Source organism: Bidens hawaiensis, unplaced genomic scaffold (genome assembly GCF_021521415.1).
Source record: "Bidens hawaiensis isolate Kalapana, Puna unplaced genomic scaffold, B.hawaiensis_p1.1 tig00002525_1, whole genome shotgun sequence".
NCBI classification, from domain to species: Eukaryota; Viridiplantae; Streptophyta; class Magnoliopsida; order Asterales; family Asteraceae; genus Bidens; species Bidens hawaiensis.
The window spans coordinates 2,554,364-2,561,695 of record NW_027491138.1 but is presented as its reverse complement, the minus strand read 5'-3'; positions in this window follow the sequence as shown (position 1 = coordinate 2,561,695).

The following is a 7,332-nucleotide window of genomic DNA, read 5'->3' as shown; positions in this document are numbered from 1 at the left end:
TTACGTGTAACTTCATCGTCGTAGAATTAATATATATACATAGTGGATAATATTTTAAAACAAGTAAAATTTTTTTTGGGTTATACTTTGTGTGTCATTTAAGTAGTGGATGTCAAACTTACGCATTGTACATTATACACAGAAGGTTCTAATTTAATGCACTTGTATCATATGACAGACTTTTATATATACTTGTGGTTTACTGAATATAATAATGTACGTGTTTTTTTTTTTTTAATATACAAGTCGTGAAACTTTTGAGTAAAAACTTAAAAAGTGTTTTTTTAAGTATAAAACAAATTATAAAAAAAGAAGTTCAGATAGTTTTTATGAAAAAACAAATTGCATTCAACTGCAACGGTAATGAATGTCAAATTGAATTTAAAGTTACAAATATAATTTTGCGAGCTACAACAATAACAAATAAACGTCAAGGACTCTTCAATATACACGTTAAGTTGCAATGGTGTATTTAGAATTTAATGAAGAACCATTATTATTATATTTTAATAGATCAAAAATAAAATAGTAAATATATGCATATACTTCATCTATTTCAGTTTTAAGTAGAAATCATATCGAAACGTAAGTATGAACATATATAGAAAAAACATAATATTTTAAATGTCAGAAGAGAAAGAATTTCAAGAAATGAAAATTGGCCTTTATACGCAAAGAAAACTTATTTGTATTTTCTCCGCTAGTAAAAAATAGGGGGTTATAGTGGTCAAATTTTATTATTTAGAATGGTTTTATTAGATAGAAGTAACTTTTTTAGGTTACTTTGTGTGTCACTCGATATAAAATACTAATAGGAACACATCATACACTTAATACAATACTTTTTATACTTATGTTTCATATCTTAATTTTTTATATGTATTTATATATTTGTAATTGCAATTGAAGTTAATTTACTTTTGTGCTAAAAGGATATTTAAAAAGCTAAGTAGCCTTTTATTGAATTAATTTATCAATTACATAAAAAACAATTAGTACCCAATTAAGAAATTAACTTAACATAATTTATAAATGTCAAAGTTTATTCTATTTAAGACGTGTGGTATTCAACGTGTGCAATATGCACACATTTTTTTGAAAGACATGGTTTTTTGTTTATTACTAAGTGTGTAAAATTAAATTTAATAGGTGTTATTCATCCGGGTGCAAATAGTTTATAATCATATAAAGTGGAAGAATTTGCGTAATTTTTCTTTTTAATTTGATACAATTATTTCCTTTGTCATCTAGCAATTTGCTTGCTATATCAATTTTACTATAAAGGTGCCTCTGTGATGCGACACGATACAAAAATTATAGTAATTATGTATCAATTATGATTGTTAAAGATTCATTTGAAACTTAAAAATGATTAAATCAATCTATCACTTTTGGTCACCCGGTTTCTGAATGTTCAAACCATAACAAACGGTTTGCTTTACGGTTCATACCGAAAATCGGTCATATAAAACCAGATAGGACAATACACTTAATTAATACTGAAAAGCTCAATGCGTGAAACGAAATCGTTAGTAACGATTCAGATTAAATTTTCAGCAGTTCAGTTTCGGTTTTCAATGATAAAAAAATTAATCGAACCAACGGTTTGGCTCACGGTTTAACTTAGAAACCGTTAAAACTGAATTGTGAACGCCCATACGTAACGTGTTAATTTTTTAATTGAAAAAAAACTATAGCAACACCATACCCAAATTAAAGACAATAAAATGCTCATTTTTATGGTTTGATTTTTGAAAAACTATATTAACGAATAAAAAAGTTACGCCCATTGAAAAATCGTTGGTGGAAAGTTGGTTTACAATTAAAATTAAAAGGAATACATGAGTAAAGACAAAGATTCAAAGTTGCAACTATTTCTTAAATTTACAAAATTTGAGTAAAGTTGAGGAGACAATGTTATAATTATTTCTATGCATATTTTATAACGGACAAGTTAGCCTCTACCTTACATTACATGTTATAGAAGATGTATCTTATGCTTTATAACTTATAAATTACTTAAAAGTAGGTGTCTTAATTTGCTCATGTATTATATATAGTACAGATGGAGTTATAATAGTTTGAAAAAAAAATAATTATAATGCATACCATTTTAGCAGGCCCTGCTTTTTAAGTGCGTGAGTCGCATCTTCGGCCGAGGCACTTTTTTTTCGAGGGAAGAATTTTTGTATATATCTTTTAGTGAATATCTTATATAATAGTAACCAAGTTTTAAAAGTGTTTCAATTAGGTCACCTATGCAAATTTTTCCCAAATTGAGTCACTAAATCTTCAAATTGAGCCGACCCGAAATTTTTGTGCATCAAGAAAGCAATGGATGAGAATATGTGGGGGTTGGATTTTGCAACATATGTAATTATATTTAAAAAATTAACAAAACGTTTATTATATCAAAATTTTAAAATTAAACATAAAATTCACGTCACTGCTCCACGCCAACATAAAAAACAGATATAAAAATTTTCTATGAATGACTTAATTAGAACACGCTTTAAACTTGAGTGACATAACTAGAACACTTTTAAAACTTGGTTATTATTCTATGAAATTGCTCCATATCTCTTATATATATATATATATATATATATATATATATATATATATATATATATATTCTTATATATTATAATTGGATTTCGATCTCTTAGATTATCAGTCTAAAAAAATTGTATTCATAATCCATTAGATGAAATTTAGGCTATTGGGGCCAAACCAAAATGACAAAATTAATAATTAAATAAATAATAATCGTTTAAAAAAAACACCGATCAAAATAGGATCTCTAGCGATGCTTCGTCGTTCTCGTTCCCTCTTCCAAGTTCCAACCCTCTTTTAGTTTTCTGCCACCAGTCCACCGCTGGCGCCACCGAGAAGAACACCGACCACCACCATATAAAGTCAGTTGCTCACCTAAGATTTTAAGTTTTAACTATTTGATTATTTTATTTTATGGTTGTTTCACTATTAGGTCGAACGATTGAATATTTGGAAAATAATATCTGCGAAGAGGCAATCAAACAATTTGTTGCCAAGAATGTTATGAGAGTTTCACGAATTATTCGTTAGCGGTTAACTATTATTGTATTTGATTTTATTAGTATTTTTGCTATTTTTATTGATATAACGTTAATATCATTTTTTTTTAAAAAATAGCTTCTATATTTCGTTACTCATTAGGTGTGACATTTGTTAATTTCGAGTTATTTTATACTTGTATTCTTAATGTAAACCCGACCCGTTTTGTATCCCGAACCTTTCGATATTATAAAAATGATGAATTGTATGTTAAATATTTGTTTTATAGTTGTTGGGTTAAAAAAAACACCCTTTTCGGTTCTTAAAATTCCCCGAAAACACTCAAAACGAACTCCGGGGACTAAAACTATCAAAATGGAGACTTGAATGACCCATTTGTAGTTTGTGCTTTCTTGGGTCTATAACCAACCCATTTTCATGAAACACCCTTTATGAAAGACCCATTCAACTTACCCTATATATACACACCCATCTTCTTCATTTGTGCTTGCTCATTTCTTCATTTATCTCTCAAATTCTTGAATTCTAAGGTTGTTCTTCATAAGCTAATATTTCATTTTAACTAACTTCTCAATACTTAAAGCTTGATGTTACAACATATATATAATATACACTCCTTGTTTACCTTCGGTCTTTCATTTCTCCAGTCTCGGCCGGTTGAAATGTCGGACTAGTAAGGCAAGGTTACATGGAGAACTTTGTAGTCATTGTTTATATATTTAACAAATCTAACCATATAACTTGTTATACTTGCTTAAATTCTACATATTTTAGTTTATTTTTCATATTTGTCAAGTTCCATGGTATTGGGTATGTGGTGACTAGCCTCGGTTTCATCCCGAGTTGAGAACCGAACTAAAAACCGAACTTTTGTTTAAAAGCATTATTGTTAACTTTTTGAATGTAAAACTTGAGTATTATTATTTATAAGTTATTTTACAAGTTCCATGGTAATTGGGTATGTGGTAACCATCCTCGGTCTTATTCCGAGTCAAGGACCGAACCAAAAACCGAACTTTTGTTTAAAAGCTTTATTGTTAACTTTTTGAATGTAAAACTTGAGTATTATTATTTATAAGTTATTTTACAAGTTCCATGGTAATTGGGTATGTGGTAACCATCCTCGGTCTTATTCCGAGTCAAGGACCGAACCAAAAACCGAACTAAACCGAGTTCACTCGCTTAAAACACAGAAGTGTGTTTTTAGCCACCAAAACTCATATTTTTCTTCAAGATTATATTTTAAATCGATTTTAGTTAATTTCTAAACATACTTGGCATGTCGGTAATCAACTTGATCTTATAACAAGTTCGAACCGATAAGGTCGTATACTCGCTTAACGAACGTTAAGGTTCTTCACAATAGAACTACATACTTGGTTAAGTCTATTTTGATTTTATTGAGCTATCTCATAACATTTATTATTTTGGGAAGTTAACTGTGAGCTTGGTCAATTATCAAGTCTCGAACCGACAAACCCGAACACTCGTTTAAACCTAGTTTTGGTATTCTTATAACCAAAGGTTTTGCAATATCGTATTTTAACCCACATTATTACTTAACATAGGTTGAGTAAAAAAAGAAAAAAACTAATGAATAGAATACCGAGACCCGGTTTCGAGTAAACTTATTTTACAAAACTCGTTTCTTTAATTTCTCAAATATTTACATTTTAAATCCTAAACTTTATTTATTTACTTTATTTGTCATGTATTTTATTTTAAACCCTTCCAAGACTACCTACTAACACAAGACCCGTTTAATATAGGTCTTGCTCGTTAAACCGATCTCTCCGATTATTCACGACACTATCTTTCAAGTTACTTGTTAATGTGAGTACTTTTTCATCCCCCGTTTTCCATCTTTCGTTTTGGGGGTGACATTGCATACTTATTCAAATTCAAATGATTTATACTTGAGTCTTAAACCACAACACGTATTGTATATGTTTACTTAAATAAATGCTCGATTTGGTGTTATATGCTTTACATGATTATGTGCAAATTCTTGAATGCTAAGGCGGGTAGCCTCTTGAATGCTAAGGCGGGTAGCCTCATCAAAGTATGATCATACGTTAATTCCGAGTATATATGGTATCCCCATATAGAAAGGTGTCGTCAATGTATTCTTATTGACGATTTCATTATTGTCGTCAATGTATTCTTATTGACGGTTCGTCAATGTATTCTTATTGACGGTTTTATTCTCTAAATTGTTGCTATTATTTATTGTTTTCATATACTAGTTGTGGATTTCATACTATATACTTATTGTCCAAAACTATGAAAATTGCTCACCAACTTTCGTGTTGACAAACTCTATTTTATGCAATGTTACATGTTTGATGTTAGCTTGATTGGATTACTTGAAGAAACTTATTATCTTGGCTTTAGGATATTAGAAAATAAAAGAACAAGTTATTTGTTTATCTATCTATTTGGCATTTTGTATGAACAATTGTTATGTTATTTATGATGATATGGATTTAAATGAGTTGTTTAAATATTGTAACTTTATAGTGTCATTGTGCGATGAGCAATCATGTCGCGTCTCGACGTTTCCGCCTTCATTGGTCGGGGTGTGACATTAGGGTCTACGGACCTTTTATTTTGGCTTGGACGAGGTCTTAAAATTCTCGGAAACAACCCTGAGTTTTAATATCATGTTTAGTGGTGAGTTGACTATGCAAGAAAACATTAGGCTTACCAAAATTATCAATACCCAAGTTTAAGCCATGAGAGGGAATTTCAACTGTTCATTATTTTGATTGGTAACTCGAAAAACTCGGGATAGGAAATGTGATTGATATTTGGGTATGAGATTAGTTTTCAATTTTTTTTTCATTTTTAACGGTGTTTTGACTATGTGATAAGCTATTAGTCATACCAATACTTGAGTTCGAGCCCTGAGACGAAATTTCAATTGTCCATTATTTGTTTAACACTCCAGAGATTCGAGCACATGACCTCCTCAGGAGGAAACCCCTAACAGCATACGTAATGCCCTTAAGGGTCATTTCCGTTCCATAAACATCCCTTTTTTTAACAAAAAAAAACATATGTAATAATTAATACACCTTCAATCATTACTACTTCAATCTATATATCACGTTATTGTGGAAACACTCATGTCCTTTACATCCGTGTAATATCATATTCATGGGGATGGTGTAGGCACGCTATCCACTAAATAACGCGGTATTAGGAATGGTGTAAGGAAAAATAGGAAAAATATCTTAATATGATATTTAGATATCATTTTTTTCGCATTTAAAGATAGAAGTCACTAGATATCTTTGAAAAGTTAACAAATGACAAGTGTCTTGCCTCCACTCGTGTGTGGAATTAAAACCCAACAGCATGGTTGTATGCTTCTGCCGGCGTGACAATAAATTAATAGCATGTGGGAGAAAAACAGTTATGTGGCCGTTTATGGTTTAATGTTTGACTTTGTAAGTGTTTTAAGGTTGCAACTTCCCTCAACCAAATCTCACTCAACGACGACCGGTAGTAGATAATGATGGATAATTCTCTCATCTGTTTAAAATATATACATACACGTACACCTTATTCAACGAAAACCTTAAACCCTCAACTAGGGGTGACAAGATCTGAGTTAGAGTTGGATTGTTCGAGACCAAGGAGATAAAAAGTGGAGCAAATTAGTATCTAGTTCGGTCCCAAGATGGTGATTGGTGTGAAACTATCGCAGGCCATTTTCATGGGAGCTGCCGACATGATATATGTATATATTCAAAAGCAAAGTCTCTTCAAAGTTGAAGAAGATATCTAACATGATTTATTTATTTATTTATTTATTTATTTTGGGTCAAGAATGAATCAAAAGCTTCATGTTTAGACTGAGAAGGTTGGTATAGTTTTTTTTTTTTTTTGTGATATTAATTGTTTATTGGATTATATCGAAACAGAAGGCAAGCAGGCAACAAGCTGCGCCGCTACCCCTTTTTGAATCGCAAAACCCAATCTTTTAAAAACTATATTTGCTGATCTTTGAGTCATAACATTACTATGCATGACCCGCTGAACACGGGTAAGTAGCTCCACAGCTTCAGACGCGAGGAAACCAAAAGTGTCAATCTTTCAAACGCTTTTTCATAAAATTCCGCAATTAAAAAAAAGAACAACTTTGTAGAAGATTAATCAAGTTTCAAGTTTATTCTAATTAAATCATTAATATTTAGTTTTGTCTTAATTAGGTTACCCTGTTTTCAATTTTGTCTTAATTAGGTTACCCAACTTTTAACGAGTCTCAAT